Source organism: Aythya fuligula, chromosome 1 (genome assembly GCF_009819795.1).
Source record: "Aythya fuligula isolate bAytFul2 chromosome 1, bAytFul2.pri, whole genome shotgun sequence".
NCBI classification, from domain to species: domain Eukaryota; kingdom Metazoa; phylum Chordata; class Aves; order Anseriformes; family Anatidae; genus Aythya; species Aythya fuligula.
Window position 1 is genome coordinate 172,563,166 of NC_045559.1, and position 21,305 is coordinate 172,584,470.

General features: G+C 31.9%; 1 protein-coding gene across 2 annotated transcripts in view; it reads right to left on the minus strand.

Moving 5' to 3' along the window:
* Positions 1–21,305, minus strand: part of PCDH17 (protocadherin 17) — an 85,256-nt gene that overhangs the window by 60,557 nt on the left and 3,394 nt on the right. The gene's annotated exons all lie outside the window — the stretch shown is intronic.

A 21,305-nucleotide genomic window follows, 5' to 3' on the forward strand; every position in this document is an offset into this window, starting at 1 on the left:
TTAAGTCTTTTGCTTCAGAAATTAGGATTATAACACAGATCGTGTTCACATTTTGAAGAAATTTCTAATTAAAGCTGCAGAGTACATTGTATATGTTTTGTATGTTGTTATAAAAATAACTAGTTTTAGCAAAACTAAAAATAACTAGTTTTAGCAGCAAATTTTCTTCGATATAAACTGTATGAAAGAATCAGATTGTTATTCTTCTGTTTTAAAAATATAGCATAAAACACTGATATTTATAATTCTAAATTTATAATTCTAAATGTCTTTATCATATCAAAATTGCACGCTGTTTAAAAGTCTGTGTATCCAACTAGATACGTGTTCTTTAGCAGCTTTAAGGGGTGAGCTTATAAAACTTCTTAAATACTGTCCAAGAGTAAACAATACTCTTCATTACAGAAGGAGAATTCTGAAAATATGGGACACCAAATCCAGTGTAATGCCACTGTTTTCCAAGTCAGCTTTTCAGAAGTATTCATATTTTCAGCTACAGCTATTCAAACTTTTGGAAATTTAACCACTTCAGTTAGGGAGCTTTGAAAAGAACTTAGGAAAATAAAAAATCCTGGTTTTAAAACATGTAGTTAGAACAACAGTCTACCTTAACTTTTAACATGCTTAAAGATATAAACATGAATATTGAAAGAAAAAAAAAAAAAAAAAAAGGAAAAAATAAAAAATAGAGGCACAGCATTCTTATACTTAATCTTTTAAATGTAATACAACAGATTTCAGAAGCAGCCTTAATTCTGACTTTTATTCTTTTCCCATTTCAAGTTGAAAGCTAGTATCTCTTGTGAGCAGCAAATCCACATCATATATATATGTATGATATATATATATATAAGGTTACAACATACACATACATCTTGACCTAAATAAACGTATACAATTGCAGAATTCATATTTATTTTCTAGGTCTAATATTTCAACTATAGATGTCCAGGAAAACTGACCTCATACTTTTACTGATAAATCTGCTTCCTCTTAAACACAGTTGCAACTAGAATCAACACCCATTATTCATGCCATCATCAGGCAAAATATATGTTATAAAATGCCTTTTCATCAAATCTCTACTATCTGTTTAGGAAACACAAAACAGACTTTTGCCCTGCAATTAATTATAGCAGGTCCTTAAACATGGTGCTAAGGACTTCTCTATAATCTGGACCATAGTCAGAACTGAGCATACTTTTTGCTTCTTTTGCTTCTACTTTGTCATAGCAATAAAAGCATATCACACACCCTGAACTAGGCAAAATATAAATTTTAAAATAGAAATTACCACAAAATCTTACCTACATTCTTAACAGTGGAAGTTGCTTCTGAGAAATTTTGTATTTATGGTAATTATTAATGACCTTTAATTAAATTGTCATTTGACCAATTTCCCTCATATTGCATCTAAACAGCTGGTTGCCATTTTACAGTAAGTTCATTGTTGCAAAAGGACAGCTATAAATAGTTGACAACTATACGTATACAGCTGCACAGCTCTGAGTTGTATTCTTTTCCTTCTATTCTAAAAGCATTAGGCCTTCTTGTATGAACTATGGAAATATCATACTTGTGATGACTTGTAAAAGGGCAGTCCAAAATCTAGGCAGCAGAAAGAGCATTGTTTCACATATGACAATATCAATATAAAACAAATGGGATAATAAGCAAACATTTAATTTTAAGGCTAGGCGATTTAGAAGAATCTGATTCAAAATGATTCATGGAGAGATGTGAATGTCTAACTCCCTTAAACTTTTATTTACTTTATTCCCAGTAGAAGGGAGAGGTCATACACACAAAATTGTTACACTTTAACATTTATCAGAAAAAAATCCTGATAAGATCTATAAACCTTAAATAATCTCACATGGGAGAGAAAGAAATTAAAAAAATAAATAAAAATAAAAAAGAGAGAGAGAGAAGGATAGAGAGAGAAAGAGAGAAAGAAAAAGGAAAGAAGGAAGGAAGGAAGGAAGGAAGGAAGGAAGGAAGGGAGGAAGGAAGGAAGGAAGGAAGGAAGGAAGGAAGGAAGGAAGGAAGGAAGGAAGGAAGGAAGGAAGGAAGGAAGGAAGGAAGGAAGGAAGGAAGGAAGGAAGGAAGGAAGGAAGGAAGGAAGAAAAAGAAAATAAAAGAAAAAAGCTTCATAAGTGAAAGCAGTTTGAACCAGCCTGGACACAGTGAAATAGGAATTATTGGGAATATTTTTAACAATGGGCTACATTAATTTCTCTTTCTTTGTTTTCTTTTAGAAATTGATGTTCACAAAATTAATGAAATGTTTTGATACTTTTGTAGCTGAAGCTATGGTGGTTCTCCATGTGTTTATGTATATTATATGTATATATTTCAAAAAGAATATTAGGATTAAAATTACAGGCTCATACTATCCAATCAAATTTCAGGGAATTGACTATTGCTCAATGAAAGAATCATGGAGCACTTTGCAGGACGTCTGCTTTCAAAAACTCCTATAAAAAGAAAGCTCTCTATTAAAAATTGGATGTTTCTAGCTCTCTTCCTTTTCTCTTTTTAATCAAAACCTTTTTTCATACCATCATTCTGAAAATTTTAGAGCAAGCATTGGTCTAATTCACACTGTTTAAATAAAGTTAAAGAACAATAAAATAAAAAGAAAAAAAAAAGTGAGGAAAAGTGAGAGAGAGAGAGAGAGACAGAGAGAGAGAGAGAAATGCAATATTTAAGTATTCTTGACAAATTATGCCTGGAAATAATTGTCATATTAGGGAAAGATGTATTTGAAAATCTAAAAAAGAAGGACTAAAACATTAATCAGATTTATGAATATTAGGGTACTAGAATATTTATAATTTTTTCTCAGAATTACAAGAACAAGTATCACATTCTCAGAAATGATTCAACACAATTCTATTTTATGTAGGTGTTCATACCTGAAACTATAATAAAGCAAAATGTCTTTGCTGAATCTAACTCTTTTTAATTAAACATTAAATACAAAAATGAAATGAAATATCATCCTCTTTATCAGACTATCATTTAATATCTAAGTCATGGACTTTGTGTCTTTTCTTAAGAAGATTAATTCCAAGCACTCACCCTTCCCCCTAAGAAAAAAAAAAGTTCCTATATAATGGCAATCACTTTTCAAGCCAAAAGAATTGTATTCTGCCAAATCAAGTTTTGAAAGACCTGACAATTGTCTTGATTTTGTTAGGAGCTGTTTGTGTTCAATATAATACAATTCTTGCAAAAGGCACCTCAGTCTTCCACTGAGCGTATTTGCTTAGCTAGAAGAAGTAGCTTTTGATTTCATTGGACTTTTTTCATTAAGAAGAGATATTAGTCGAACAAAATATAAATTAAAATACAATTAAAATATATTTAAAATGATATAAAATGTAGAAAAGTAAATAAACGTAAATTTTTAATAAATTATTTTACTTATCTAAAGGGCAAAATTAAGTATACTGTCTTAAGAAATCTTGTCCTAGTATCTACTCTCCACTCTCAATCTTCTGAAAATATTTTTGAGGTATAACTTATATGACATACATATTTGAGAAGTTTCACACTTGATGCAAAAATGTATATTTTGGTGCTACAAGAACTACAATGTGTTTAAGTGAATTTCTGACATATGTAGTGTTCTTTAAAAACACAGGACAAGAAAAACAGATGCATAAGGCCACATCATTCACTAGGATGCTATACGTTTTACTGAAAGATGCTGGTGACTTGTGTTTTCTTTTTCTCTTGAGTGAGAAAAGCAAAACTGTGAGGGAGAGTTCCTGAGCTATTCAGTTGATGCATGGTATGGCTTCTGAAAAATTAGACTCAGGGGACAGAAACTACCATTCTTTCCTGTAAGTAGAGGAATAATTTACCAATCTATCCAGTTATACCAAATTTGTTGCATATATATATAATTGATCTATTATTTAAGATTTCCTATTGATATAGACATTTTATATTCTATATTGATATAGACATTTTAGTTATATTTGTAGTACTGTCTCACTGAAAGAAATTATTTTAAATTTTTTTACAAGTTTACACTGCGATGAACAAGGCACAGAAGAAGATGGAATACCATACTGAAACAGGGGCCAGTCAAACTTTCTCTCACTTCATCGATGGTTGCACCAACCTGAAGTCTGAAGAAGCTAAAGAGGTCACTGCAGAGAGACATATTTGTTTTGGGCCCTGGTAAAAAAAAGAGACCTGAAAGACGATCAAGAACAAACCAGGATCAGCTTTTCTTATATGTGTATATATAAGTGTATATAAAGGTTTTAACCTTTCAGGAAAAAGTTTGCCTATTCGTTAGAAGGAAAGTAAGCTTAACAAAAGCCTTAAGCTCCTGTACCAGGTTATAACATATGTATTTATGGGGAGACCTATAAGAAAGGTGTGACTTTCTTCTCAAAGAAAGGTGTAGCTAGGAAAAAAAGCGTGGAAATTGAACCCCAAAATTTCCTCTACTGAAAAGAGAATCAAGAAGACTTTCCAGGCTGAACTTATTTGCTGTTGGTTTCATAATGTTTTTAGGTCTCTGAGTCTCTTTTTATTTTGCAGAACAGAAACAAGAAATGTATACCTCTAATGAATTTAACACAATCTGGGAAGAGAATGTGCAGAGCTGTCAAATGGGACTAGGAAAATCTAATTGTAATATGAACTCTTACAATGAACTATTTTTTTGGAGAAGGTGCAAGATCAGAACGTAGGAAGAGGTGCAAAATATCACACCACGTAAAGAGCTCTAGCTGAAAGTACAATAGCTTTGCTTCTGCTACCACAGCATCAATAAATAAACATAATGAAATTCATGACACATTATTGCATTGCTCTGTATTGCCTCTATTCATTTAAAAATGATGAACACATTTAAAATAATTCACAACTTGTCAAACGCCTGTGAGCAGTGCAGTTAGACTAGTGCTTTAAGAAATATTTTTGAAGATCTTATGAGAGCTTGATACAACTTATATCAAAGTAAAAATGGAAGTATGGGAAAACAGAACAGTAACTACTTCCCCCTGAATCTACTAGTACAGTTGCATCCAATATATTTACACTGTTCACAAATGATATGTACTTCCTGAAGCTGCGCTGTCAATAAAAAACACATTAAGAACCTTTTGAAAGAGCTTCCTTGTCAATTAGACTGCAGATACATTCTATTGCTCCAGTTTTCCTGTCAATTTAATATACTGGATCATATTAACAGTACTGGCTTGTCAATAAGGCAAATCCAAATCCTATTAATGGAGTTATACTGCCAATATAATCGGCTTCCTATTTATTGAGCTCCCCAGTATCAGGGAAAGCTGTGAAATGGGATTATAAGGTTAGGTTACATACATCTGTCTCTATAGTATATAAATATTTGAGGAGTTTTGTGCAACTGTGTGAAGAAAAACATGTGTAACCCTTTAATAGTTTACCATCACTGAGGAAATATTAAATAATCCTCATTTATCACATTATTTTTCCTGCTTGCTGAAAGTAACACTGTTATATCATAAAATAGTATGCTTTTGTTCCACACACATAGAAATGCCAGGAGATTGCACATGAGTTAGTATCTGTGCCAGAAAAATAAAAAGATAAGACACATTTTAGGAATAAAATATAAAAAGCTCCACAATTTCAATGTTTATTTAGCTCTTGTATTGTGATGTATAATCTCGATATAATGAAGCTTCTAAATATAATTTTAGCATAACAGAAAACCCTGTAAATAATTAATACGAGGTAGTAGTTCACACATATATATAAGTACATATATATTCTACTTATATTATATATATTATATAATATATATAATATATAAGTATATATATATTATATACATATTATATATATATTATTATATATATAAGTATATATTATATATATATTATATAATATATATAATATATATAAGTAGAATATATATATACTATATATATACTACATGCATAGTAGTGTATATATATACCTATATCTATAATATATCTACTTATATATATATAAGTAGAATATATATATACTTTTATATATATATATGTACGTGAACTGCTACCTCATATTAATTATTTTAATATATATTATATAGTATTTATATATATGCTATATATATGTAAGTAGAAGTTCAGCAAGTCTTCTATTTAATAGAAGCCTTAATGAAGTTGAACATTAGTTGCTTTTAACCTATTCAATATTAAATAACTACTTTGACTGGATTAGTAGAATATACAACAGACCATTAAACCTAATTATATTTTTAAAAAAATGTTTCTTAAAAAAAAAAAAAAAGTAATTTCATCAAAATGTATTAGGTATTCTCTTATGAAATTAACTCTGTAGGTCTAACTTGAAAATATGGGTTAAAACAAACAAACAAACAAACAAACAAAAAAGTGGTCCAAAATGACAGTTAAAGGTCAATGAATCAAGTTGCCAATTATATTTTCTGGTAGCAGATGGGTGCAATGAAACCTAATGATTGAATTTGAAACGCTTTAATGCACCTTTTATCTATGGCTCCCACCATATTGAGTCTACCTTAGTATTCCTAACAGATATTATGTTTACTGCATAACAAACTCAACTACAGTTAGCTAACTAGAATGAAATCTGCACTCATCAGTTTACTCTAAAAATATCATAGCATGAAATCAAAATAACATTTGGGGGAATATCTTTGATATCATTATTTTTGTGTGTTGCTTTTTTTTTTTTTTTTTTTTTCATTCCAAACCACATTAACTATGAAATCTATAAGTTAAGAAATTAAAATTAGATGGAGACTTAAAAAAAAAAAAAAAAAAAAAAAAAAAAAAAAAACACTACTGTCTCAAAATTTAAGGAGATTATCAAAGTACTTCTTAGCATTTCAAAAATATTTTTTCTCACGTTTGTAACCTTTTTTTTTTTTCCTGTGTAAAAACAACTTTGTCTTTTCTGCCTTTCTTTCATAAACACAAATTCCACTATGCAATTGTAAGCTCTTGGGATTTTATTTTTAATTTTGACATATATCTGAAAGATCTTACCAAACACGAATACTCAGTGAAGCCAGTAGGAGTTGTAGAATTTGTCCTCTTTTTAAACTGCTGTTTTCCTGTTTCTGAGAGCAGCATATCAGAAATGCTTTCTGAACATATAAAAGCTTTATAAAAGCTGCAATAATATAAGGTGAAGAGGAGATCAAATTATGGCCTTTTAACACTGACAAACTGTTTTGTACTCATAATATTTAGTAAGGGGTAACAAAGACACCAGATATTTTAAATCTGTTAAGTTTTTGTTAACATCTACCACTACATTTACCTTCTTCTGTCCAACCTATACTCTTACTAAAGTCAACAATAAAACTCCCACTAGCCATGACCTGAGGTCCACTGAAATCAATGGATATTGTCAAATTGGTTTCAGTAGTCCTTGGATCAGTCTTCTTCAATTATGGGATAAGTAGTGTGCTACATTCCCACAGATTCATATGTTGCATGCTGTAGAAAGCTGAAAAGGAGCAGGAGAAAGATTATGGTAGTGATGAGAAGATATTCTTAAATGTAATGTTCCTTTATCCCAGCATATGGTCTGCTCCATGGACAACATTTAAACAGAATAGTAATGTCAATGACAGGGAAGGGTGATTCACTAGGCAACAGACACTGCATGCGGCAGAAGAGTCCAGTTCTGTGCTTCTTCACTACAGTGTGGAAAAACAAACAAACAAAAAACAATAAAGATAAAGCAGAACCTGATTCTGAAACCATACTGCCTGTACAGAAAATGTATTTAGAGGGGGACACTGAAGATTTCTTCTAAGGTGATGGACAGAAGAACGGAGTAAATCTAGATCACCTCTTTTCCTTTCAAGCCGCAACCTTATCCCCGTTCTTTTCCTAAAAGCCTTCCCCAGAAAAGCAATGATTCCCTTAAATTCCTTAGGAAATAAGAAGTAAAACATAGGTGCTAAAGGTTACAATATGGTTACATTTACGTGACCATAATATCACATTTATGTCACGTAAATTTCTTACAATATTTTGTTAATCACCAACAAGGTATTCTATAAGAGACTTTCTGATAGTATGTAAAGGCCTGCTCTCACACAAATATCTTAGCATAATTATTTCCTCTTAGCATTAGAAAAAGACACACCACTAAATATACTGCCAAAATAATGGCTGAATTTATGGCAAAATAGTAGATTAACTTTACAGATTCACATGCCTGTGTAAGGAGATTTTCAAGTGTGAAATGATGATGAGTTGATTTATTATTTGTGACATAAAATAAATAATTTAGGCTTGCACAAATTTAGCTAGAGGTTCTGTCCCTAAATATATTTTAAAGCCATAACAGTCATTTGCCTATGATGAGATAACTCATAAAATTAAAATTTGATTGAATACACCATTAATACAATAGCAATGGACAAGTAGACTTGGACAGAAAAAATAATTTTTTTTTGGATACAGAGCTTCATATAATCACCCATATCACTGTCACTTTAATGTTAGCATACTGCAATGACTTCATACAGGTTATAATTTAATAACATATTAAGTTAATTGACATGACAGAACAAGTGAAGATAGTTACCTTTCTTGAGGTATGATCATCTTACCTAGAACACTGCACCCACTTATCTTGGTAATCTGTAAACTCATATGTATTTTAGGGGGTGACTTTGACATGTAAATTCTTAACAACCTAGGGAAAAATAATTTTTGGATTATGCTTCTCATTAAAACTTGTCATACTGAGACTATGAAATCATATTTTGATGTTAAAATAAGCCTTACAACAAAGACTTCTCTGCAAAGATTGCAGGATTAGAAAAAGTCCTCTTTCTGTGTTAGTTTGTCAATGTCTAGGACACTGCTGCAAGTTTCACCAGGAATAGAGACTGTACAGGAATACTAATATCTGACTGAGGGTATAGTTGGAATACAGTGATTAAATTATGGGTTTGCCTCTATATTTAATCAGCAGGATGTTCAGACTGCACTTGAACACTTTTTTTTTTTTTTTTTTTTTTTTCAGGAACAGAATGCATGCAATGGAAGCTGAATGATGTATATCTTTTTTTCTTTCTTTTTTTTTTTTTTTCTTACATTTAAATTTTCAAAGACTTTATGCAACCTTATATAAACAATGTCCACATTACATAAGTCCCAAACCAGCATGCATAAGTGTGTGTGGGGAGGAATCCTCTTTCAAAATGGGAAAAGAAATTGAAAATATTACAGGTATAGAGCATGAAATTCCAAACAAGAACTCATGCAAAGGGGAAAAATACTAACTTAAGGTTGTTCCCAGTGAACAGACAAACCAATTATGTGTAGTACAGACTAATGCTGCTCTCTGCAGGTGGATCAAGAGCCCACATGAAGTCATATCAACTTCCAACTTCACTGGAACTCAACACAAAGTTCTTGTCTACACAGAATTGTCTCTAGGAGAGAGAATACCTGTAAATGCAAATCTGCACATATATCCTCAAAAGTTTTGTTGTTGTTGTTGGTTTGCTTTGTTTTGTTTTCTTTCAGGGAGAGAATTTCATTGGGAGATGGATTAAATTATTTCCATGGAAAGTTATTCATTTACAGAATTAAATGACATTGTAACTTATTGACGCTTATTTCTAAATAAGCTACTATGGCTACTGTGCCATTGTGAATAAAACAAAAAGCAAGGCCAAAAATACAGTCTTCAGTTCACATGCAATTTCATTAACTTCAACACGAGTTCCCAAGAATGAGTAAACTGGGTTTGTTGGTAGTTGTCGTTTAAATCTTCTCAGGCATAAAGTAATAAAATACTACCTGTCCTGCAAAAGTGCACTAAGATCAAGAGCAAAATCAATCCTCTTCCATGAAAATTGAGTTAGGATCTTATTCCTAGGAACTTTTGTATCAAAATTCAGCAGAGAGTTTCCAAGGTAATGGTGTAAAGCCTTATTTCTAAAGATTAATAATAGGATTGCTGTTTTAACTTAACTATAGCATAATGAACATCAACAACATAATGATGAGCCAAGCTACCGTCAATTTTTAGAATGTACAAGGAATAGACAAATACTGGCAAGAATTAAACTGCCATTTTCACACATCTGCCTAAAGGAGGTGTTGTAATTGGAAAAAATAAACAATAAAAATTTACTTTTAGACTGCTGAGACTCATACCAATTATTATTTTTTTTTGTTTGTTTGTTTGTTTTTTAATAAAATAGCCACAGGTAGTAACAAATTGGGTTTTGAGATTGAGAACTGGGCATGTATTCTAACCCAAACTACAATGTAATTGTCTTTATTATAAAATACTATAGAAAATGTATGGCTCAAAATTTAAATCAGAACAAAACCTTTTTAAACAATCTCTTCTCCTCCTCCAGCTCTTCAACACATGAACTTGTTTCTTCATTGACTGCTATCAGCAAGACCAGTATAACTGCAAACAATTTATCTTTATCTAAAGATCTTTGCCAATATTAGCCAAAATACCTAAGGCTTGTTTAATAGAAACAGTTTTCTTTTTCTTTATCTTCATCCAAGTAAAATAGACTAAGAAGTGGGTCAAAACCTGGAAATCTGGCTACTCACTCCTAAGGTTCCTTTGCCAATATAAGCGTAGAAGGGGATGAAGAAAAGAGGCTCAATGTGTGTTCTGTGTATATATTTTTAAATAAAGTTTAATTAAAGCTTTCTTCAAAAATCTAGTAGTCTGTTTGAAACAATGAACACATGAATACTTAAAATGAACTACTTCACAACTGAAAGAATTATTATTTCAGTGTGATCACATTTTTGTGATGATGGGATGCAAACTATTTGGGAAGATCAAATACATGGTGGCTGATTAATACACTAATAAAACAAATTAATTAAATTATTCTGTCTCTTGCAACATTGTATTTTGTTAGGCCTGATAAGAAGTTACAGGTGGTTTAAACAGACAGAATGCAAGCTTAGACAATATAAAGACTATGCACTAAGGGAAATAACACAAAACATTTTGTTTTCCTCTCTTTTTCACCCCATGGCTACAAAGTTGACTGATAAGTTTCTTGCCTCAAAACTGTAAGATACAAATTATTGTTTGTTTTTTAATACCTTAGCAAAATGATTGAGGGTTATGCTCACATCTTACATGACTTGTACCTACTTTTCATCCCTACTTTTCATCATATCTCTCAATCCTGAAGTCTGATAGTGGGATACACAGTTTTAAGCAAGATGTATAACTTCTACCATGAAGTGGAAAATTAGGTCCTTCCTTACTTATATCCTTGCCTCAGGAAAAAATGACAACAGAATTTGTCTCTGAACTTGATGCTTTCTAGGGTGCAGTAAAAGATACAGACTGACAGAAGTCTGCACAGATCATATACAATGTAAATAAATAAATAAATAAAATAATTTAGATGTGCATAGGTTGTTAACAATACTTTTTATCCAGCTAGATAGTTGTTTTCAATCTATGCTGTTCTAACATCTATGTACCTACATGTAGGCATTCACACATGCACGTATATTATCTGTCATACACTGTAGAAATTCAAATAGTTTCCAAGGCTTCCTGGCTCCCATTTTTAAAAGACATTTAAATTCATTAAAGGCACTCTAAATTCCACTATATTCTTATTGTCATTTGATCCACTGAAATGATGAAGAGATCAGAAAAGAACACACTGGGTACTTTACAGCTGTGGCTGGATAATCTTGCTCATGATCATCAAAGCAGGATTGTTTTTATGAATCTGCATATCAAATTACGCAAGTCTATGTGAAAGAGCAAAAACATCAAATATTCAGACATGAGGACTATCTCAGTAGAGTACTAGAGAATGCAGTTTGAGGCTAAGTGATACGAACAGCTTTTGCAGCTTTGCAATGTTTTTTAAAGCAAGGCAGAGAAGCAACAGGGAGCAGTTCAAGTAACAGATTCTAAATTGAGTTCCGCATATGCTTACACATATCAGTAACTCCAATCCTGTAAGCCATCTATTTAACTCTGTGCCTCTGTTGACCTAAATTAAAATATTCACCGAATATTTTCTAAGGATCATGCCTTGGAAGACATAATACTACTGTGATTTTTTTATTTTTTTTTTTTTAAGTTGGTGTCCATAGGCCTTAAAATTAATCATCTGCTGATTAAGGACATTGTTCTGCTCTTTCTAGATTTGTGGAAAGAACAGACTTTACCTCAATATCAGGCAAAAATGTCAGAACAAAGACCAAGTGCTGAGTCTAAGGTGCTTTGTTGAAACAATGCTTTTGGGTTTCTGTCACCTTTAAAATTTTATAAAATCCAAATATTTTCATTAAGTATGCATAAAATTTGTTTAGCTCATATTGGTTATTGGTTTAACTTTAAAATAAAAAAATATATATAAAAATTTAAAAAAAAAAAAAGGAAAAAACGCTGAATTGTAGCTAAACAAGCTTAACCATAAGTGGTTGCTTAGCAATCAGCAATGAATGAAAGAGAAATATAGTAAGTAAAGATACTGACTGACATGTTCTGTGTTTGAATCATGGTATTCATTAAGAAGAACAGAATAACACCAACAGAAATTTAAAACAAAACTCTATTAATAAAAGAATACATATAACTGTCATTAGGAACAAATTATGCATTTAAAAGCTACAAATTGTTATTCACATGTCTGTTCTCTGCAAGAAAATCCTTTAGCTATTATTAAAAATACATTAAAATCCTTCAAAAGTTTGATGAAGCCATTATTTACCTTTTGTTTTTAATTCAATTGTCAAGTGTGCTTCCAATGATTTTAAACACAGTATATATCTACAAAGCAAGCAAGAGTTTACAGCTTTGAAGACTTTGAATTGATTTTTAATGCACTGGCTTTCAAAGACTACAAAGGCTGCTCTCTGCTGATAAAGACAGTAAACAAGAAATTGTCCTTTAAATGTTCCCTTTAATGTTTTTCTTTAATTAAAAGTCAATCAAGAAAAAAAAAAAAAAAAAAAAAAACATTGCAACAGTAAAAAAAAATAAATAAGACTAATTTTTTTTTATATTTTTTTGTCACGATGCATTTAAGCTAGAATGAAAACTTTTTTGTTCTTGTTTACTTGTGTTAGTTTAGGCTTTCTCTGCACTGTAAACATTGCTAATCAAGAACTAAAAACATAAACATGGTCTATTTCTGAACGTAGTTATTTTTATTATGCAGAAATATTAAAAATAAAATAAGAGTAAATGTTTTTAAGGTACTGAAGAAAAATTATTTTTAATACCTTTAGATAATTTTAATACATTCCTTTCCTGTAATCAGACCAAAGCCTATTTATGTAGATTAGTTACATCTAGAGTCTCATTTATCCAACCTGTATTTATCCTTTGATCACAAAGCTTGTTAACTTAAATGGTCTTTTATTGTTATGATTCGTTTTCCCATAATTATGCAGTTTAACTGCCTGATTTTTTTTGAATAAATATATGCAAACGCGCCAATCATATTCAGCAGTGTTATGCTAGATGCTCAATGAACTGTAAGAGCCATTTCAATACAATAAAACTGCTTGGAAGTGTTCCAGGGCAAGGACTGCAAATACCAGTAATCATAGTGTCACTAGAACTAGTACAGGCAAATACAAGCGTGTCACACATATATCAATAGACAGTCTGAAACACTGCCTGAAACTAATTTCACATGTCTATCACTGCAAAAACTTACAATGCATCGATCAGAGGTACCACCCACACAACTGAAAGTATGCATTTGTATCTTGTAACAAGAGTTTTGTTTTTCCCTTTTAGAGTCCTCCTTTGGCATGCCATGGAGACTGCAGCATGCAGTCACCCAGCAGCAAACAGAATGTGATTAGAAACGCTTCTGTTATGAGCAAAAGTATTTTCTGAACCAGAGGAACTCTGGTCTGATGCATATATGACAGCCAGTAGAAATGTCCACAGCTAATATGAAATACTGTTCACTTGAAGTATTTATTTGTCTAGATTGCCTATAGAATACAGAACTGAAAATAGATCAGCATGGGATTGATTGTCTTGGGGATTGAAAGAGGAATTGGCTCCTCACCACATGAAAATAAGATACAAACTGATCTTTATGCTGTGCTTCTTTACAAGCAACATTAATAATTGGCTGAAGCAATTCAGCTTTATCTTCATATGTAGATGGACTGCTTTTTTGAGGACACATCACCAGACAGGAAAAAAATAATAATAATTATCATTTCAAGCAAGTAAGAGATGAACTGATTTGATGCTATCCTGTACAGGTAACACCACTAACTAGTTGAAGCAATTCAGTAAAGAAAGATATACTTCTCCTATGACCTTAATAAGCAGGAACTGTATCAGAAGCCTTTGGGACTCAGCTAGAAAACATATGACTGATCAAGGAGGTTATTTAAAGCACTGCCTAATATCCTAATTAACAGAGACATTCATATGAATTTGCTTGTTCTTGAATGTAGTACTTAATACTGAGAATTTTATCTAAAATGCTTAATAATTTATCTATTTTTTTCTTGTGGGATTTACAGTAATTAATCCAGAATCTTCTGCAGGGAAGAAAACAAAAAGCAAAACAAAACAAAATAAAACAAAACAAAACAAAAAAACTAAAGGATGCTCTAAAAAGACCATGACAAATACATTACAAGGGCTTAGAACACACCCTGGCTATGACTTATGGCAGGCAGTATACTACTCCATTTCATCTAATCATATCAAGAAAGGCTGCAACAAATAGTTGATCTCCTTGCTGCTTCCTTAAAAACCTAACAAATGAAACTCTTACACTCAGTGAACTTTTCCCACAAAATGATTTTGCCGCTGTCTTCTGCGTACCTTTCTTATTTTTCTTTCTTTTTATTTTTTATTTTTCCCTATTTAAGTAACAACCTGCACTGCCCTGATACTTTTCACTTTTTTCCTAGATTCTCAAACCCTTTAGCATTAATTTCTCCACTTCTCTTCTTACAGTTGAAGTAGAGATACAACTGAAAGCATAAAGCTATAAGACTATCTGCTGCAAAAATTTGTCCCAACTGCTCTACTCTGACCTTTTGACATCAAAGGATTGCTTTGACACTTTTCAAGATAAAAACGGAGCTGTGTTTCTGCTCCGGTCAACAAATCATTGTTTAAGTTCTTTTCACAGAAAATTCTCACCTGTTGTAAAATACTAGTACTAGTAGCAAAATGTCTTTCCTTTATACGTGCTGAGAATCGTAAATCTTGAAGAGGTATCTCAAGACCTCTGCCATGCATCCTACATGTTTTCTTCAGTAAGAAAACAACAAGCCAAATACATACACTTTTTATATGTATAATGAGTGTCTTCTACCTAAAACAAATTTGGCAAGACATGTTAATTTTTATAGGAACAATGAAGGAAAGAGAGATAAAGCAAAATCTTTAAAAATATAAATGCAAATATTAGCATGTATGTTATTGTTTCCTGAGAAGGAAGATAAAAAATTAAGAAAAAAATGTTGAAAAAAATATTTTTCATTTGAAAACAAAATCCCAACTGGGATACATGGTCATGTATTGTGACTTTGGATGTATTCTTATTTGATGATATTTTTACCTTCTTAGAAAAGTAAGTTTGTACCTATGCCTTCTTAATAGCCCATGTTATCTGGCAATATTTCACAGGTACCTAATGATAATTTACTACATAACAATATTTGCTAAATGTTAAGAATAATCTGTATTCTGCACACTTTTAAAAGTTTGTGAAAACATATGAAAATATATGCTCAGCAATATGTTCAATGGAGTCTGATTTCTCCTTTCAGCTGCACACCTGATTATGTTACAGTTTACATCATAGTTATGAAATCCTCTAAATTCCAGCCTCCTCAATTAATGTTTGTAAAGAAGCTGTAAGAAAATACAAAAAGCTAAAGTCTAAAAATAACAGGCCTAATCATACTATTCTTAGCTGCACTCTGTGAGAATCTTAGTCACAATTTACTCTTGAACCACTGAAATAATTGATGAAGTCAAAATTATGCTATTGACTGATATCTGAGTAAAACCAGCCTTTTTCACCAGCGTGTGTAAGGTTAACAGAAAGCTGACCAAATCTACTGTTAAAAGATAACTGGTCAAAGAATCATTCGTACAAAAAAATGGTAATCACAAATGTATGTGAATTTTCCCTGTTAAGGTTAGGCAGTAAGCGTGAGAACCAAGATGAGGAAAGCTCAAGCAACTTTAAGACCCATTGTGTGATCTAGTAAATGTTGCGTGACTTGCCTCATCTTTTTTTTTTTTAACTTCACTAACTTTTTTATACTCTTATAATTTATAAAACAGCAAATTCTATGGAGACGTTATTATTCTTAATTTATTGGTAATTGAGAATTTCTATTCTGGCAGCAACAACTTCTTTCTTACATCAGTGTTCTACTTCAGCCTCCTAAGTTGCCTTTATCTATATTATTTTTATTGCTTAATATTATAGCATTTCAAAATTATTTAGATCTCACATGGATTTATATATCAGGAGTGATCCTTTTGAAAATAATATTACTATAAACAATACTGGCAAGGAGATTAAGACCAAAACCAGAGCAGCAGTAACATAAAACAGGAATCCAGTCCTGCTTCCTCTGCCTAATTCGGCAGCCGGGGTGGATGCAAGGGTGAGCTCTAGGTTGCCAGTTCTGGTCCCAAAGTACATTGTGCTATCAGGGTATCTTGAGGAAGAATGAGATAATGCTTCACCAAAACATAAAAAAAGATTCTGTCCTGCAATTCTTTTCCAGTCAACCCCAATATTACTTCGATGAATAAGTAAACATAATGCTACAGAACTGCAAAACACAAAATCATACTAATTGCAGACTCTATCTACACAATGCAAGCATTCGTAGTTATTTTGAGTAATTTTGCAAGAAATCTAACCTTGACAGATTGTAATAACTACCATAATGCATTATAGTAAGGCAATTCTGATATTACATTTGATAACAATCCTTAGATATGGCCCTAGAATATGAAGCTGCAAAATCCAAACATATAGAGTACAGACCTGTCTACCTGCAAACATGTAAAATTGCCCCCAAATCTCCCTGGTGCAAAATGTAAACTTCTATCAGCTAAAATGCAAGAGAATAATACTCCTTATTTGCAGCAGAAGATACAAAAATCAGACTTATTGACTGATTTATGACAAGAATGTAAAACACTGAGAATGAATGCAACTTTTGTAAGTAAAGTTTTGTGCTTCTTTTTGCAATCAAAGTAAAGCATGGAACAACACTACATGTAAAGACAAGGGAGCATTAATACAAATTATATTTTTATTTCTCTTGAAGACTGCTACTTCTTATGTACTACCACACACCTGGCAATGAAGCTGCACTGGGGCTTGACAGTAATCTTTTGGTGCATCATAAACATCAGGTGCCTGAAGTATTAGGAATGATCTGTACTTTATCTTAAAATGCTGCAGGACTGGCTGATACAGCAACTGCAGTGATTCCCAGCTTGAGAGTTTCTTGCAACACAATCATTCTTTTTTGTTGTTTGTTTAGAAAAAGCTGTGACCACCGCCTCCTTTATTCAGTCCCTTCTCATTCCTCATACATATACAAACCTCTCCAAGTTGCACCACAAGTGAAATAAAAAATAATTTCTAGGATCATAAACAATCTTTGTATATGGATACAGGTTTCTATAACTCTATCATATCACTTTGAGGAATCTTTTTCCAGAACCTATTTATTTAAACAACCTATTCATTTCCCTGTATCCATCCATTCTTTTATCTGTTGGAAACCTGCAGGAAAAAAAATTGTGCCTTGTTCAACCAGGGAAAGATTTTCCCACGTTAATACAAACTGATTAACACAGAACTTTTTGGTAGGAGAGATATGAACGTATGTGTGTAAGTTTATACATTTTTCATAATTGTATCTATACATATATATGCTTTAAATATACAAATATTTAATGACTGCTCTTCAAAATAAAACAAAATACTGTTTCTCTTAACCAGGTGAGTAGATCAACTTGATGTACTCTCCAGAACAAGATGAACAGAATTTTCCCAGTAGTCTTTAAATTCTAGAGTGAATACATATTATATTTCAGCCATTAAGAGACTCCATTTTCTCCTGCAAATATTTAAATATTTTTTATTGACTCACCCTTTGAAAGCACTGTTTCTAAAGAATGTTTAGAATATGATTGCTGAAGCAAAAAACAAGGAAACATGCTAACGTGTGGCTGTTCTAACTTCCCAGTTAAACACTGTTCTTCATGCACATCAACCTCATGAGCGCTTGAATCACAAACGGTCTATTTTCACAGACCCTAAGCATTTGCAGCTCTACTATGTCAATGCCTCTCTTATGCTGTAGGTATTCAGCATCCTTGTCTATTAATCCAAAATGTTATATGTACCTATATGTGTGCATGTTTAAACTAATTAATATGGCACTGAATAATTTCATTGTTCATTAATAACATGGGATAACTGCATATAGCCAAATACTACAAAGTAGTGAATAAACAACAAGTTTTTAAACCTTGTGACTAATGAACAGAAGATGCTTACAAGATTACACAGCTCTAACACGTATCAAGCAGTTTTTTACTCAAGTGATGGTCCTTTGGTGTCAGTCTGAAACCCATAGCCAATGAGTTTAACCCACAGGTGTACATTGATACAACCTGAGCTGTATGTAGAACAAAATTCTATTCACCAGAAATCAGGGAATCATGATACTTACTGATGTTAATAGCCATTACTGCAAAGAAAAAAAAAAAATAGGCACTCCTAATAAGAGTGAGAAAACCTGGATCTTACTAAGAAAGAAATTATTTATTTGATTTTAAATATTTATAAACTCAGTTGAATGTACTAAGTAATAATAGAACACTTAGTATGTGTATATATATAAATCCATAGTGTATAAGTAAATATATTTATATGTATATAAACATAAAGTTTTAATAATGGCTTCCTGTTACAGAAATCTGCCATTAAACACTTGCCGAGAAAATGAGAGTGAAGGAAAGCAGGTCCATTGTATAAATTATATAGTGTAAGATTATCACGACTCAGTAATATATCTGGAAAAACTAAAGTGAATATTCACTACAAAACATTTAGCTTTCCTTTACTGAGGTAACAACACCTTTTTGCTTTTTTGAACTGTTTGGATTCTGCACCTTCACCCTTCCCTCCCCCCCCACTGGCTATAACTTTGATTTTAACTGTGCAATTTGCGCTTCCAGACAGAGATTTTCTGGATTGATTAAGGATGTATTAGATGCAGATAGAGGGCTTATCCTTTACTGTTTCTCTGTAAGTTTGCAGTTTGAATTTTACATGACACAGAAATAAAGGACCAGACAGAAAGTACTTGTCTACATTCTAAATGTACATTCTACTGTCTAAATGCAAATCTTATATAGTATTTACTCTAGAGATGGAGAATACAAAATGTATTTTAGTAATACAAAATCATAGCAAATAGGATCAGATATTCCCATCTACCTACTTTGAGTCTGGGACTTTCCTGAATAGAAAACTGCTTGGTTTCATATGCTGTTTTGTTTTGTTAATATAACTACAAAGTACAGCATTAAAAACTATGTTTGAATGAGTGTTCACTACAGAAAAAATGTTTCCTAATCTGCTATCTGCACCATCTAAACATCCCAAGCACTCTGTGTAAACATTCAAGGAAAGCAAGAGCAAAACATTACATATGTATGTTCTGTGTGAAGTTATGGTAAACATTTCCCACAGTTCCTGTGTTGAAAACTCTTATAGAAACCACAACACACCTTTTTATGGTAGGAAATTCCTCTTAGAGCTTTATATATGTCTCAGGGAAAAAAAAAAAAAAAAAAAAAAAAAAGTCATGACTGATATACAGTGAACACTGTAAAAAAGGAGTCATATTTTCCATAGGGAGTTTACACTACAATTGAATCTTTACTACTCAGTAGCATCAATACATGAATTAATTGCTTTATATAGACATTACATGGTTGTAGAAAGGTAAAATTTTCTGTCTTTCAGTAACTATTACACTTGTCAGTAGGTTAAAAATATATTATTCTTTTTTTTTTTTTTTTCATTATGACCACTCCATTTTACATTAAAAAATAAAAATAAAAAATAAAAATTTACATTACTTAAATATGTCATTGAAAGTTATTTGTCTTGTAAAGCATGAATTATAAATCAAATTATGTCTGGTTGTGTCCTAATCTAAACTTTTTCCTGAAGTGTCACTTTTTGTTAAAATCAATTCCAGATTTTAAGTATTGTTCTGCTCACCTAATTGATAGCAACACAACTTCATGATAGGCATAAAATGGTTTCTGTGATAGAGCTCAGTAACAGGTTGAGGATTATTTCACAGTGACCTTGTACAGACAGATTTTTCTTGTTTTTTTTTTTTCTTTCTTTCTTTTTTCTTCTTCTTTTTTCTTTTTTCTATTTTTTTTTCTGTTAAAAGTATTCAATTCACAGTTACCAGAATTTTGGTTACTTGACAATTACTGATGGCCACTTCTATTTAGTTTAAAATGTTAGATGCAGTTGGCAACTAGAACATTCGATGTCCACAGACTGCAGGGTAGGATAACTCAAAGGTATAATGAATTTTCTTTCAATACATCAAGTGTCTACAGTGCAACTTCTTTCCCACTAGCTGCATTCACAAAATGAGTCTGTGTCACTTCTGATACACTCAGCTCATTCCCCTATGACTCAGAACAGCATATTAGGAGAACCACAGGACAAAACAGATATGACATTTCAAATATATTTAATAGTCATTATCCAGAGCCTGCTTTCAATCCAAAAGTTAAAAATCACTTTGGAACATACCTGTAGTATTTGAACATTAAGCTGCATTAATCATGAAGTAATATTTTAAATTAAATCAACTGGAGCCAAATTCTGCCCTCATCTTCACTCTGTGAGTTCACTGTTCTGGAATATATCTTCTGAGTTTGGATTTTAAACTATCTGCTAGAAATTAATTCATTTGATCAGCATCCTTTATCCAATGGTCCAAATTCTGCCATTTCTCAGAGTCACAAAAGTCAGTAGAGGACAGTGTGGATATAACTGACAGCAGAATGCAGCCCAGCTGTAATTTCTAAATGAGCTTTGGTAAAAGACAGAGCACATAAGTCTTTCACTATAAAGCAATAATCAATATTGACTCAGGCTACTGGAAATCTGACTAGTTGTTTTGCTGTTTTATGACAGGATATGAGTTTTGTTAACATTTGGGGGTAGAAAGGAGCTGCCACGTACAATTTTTCTACTTGACTAA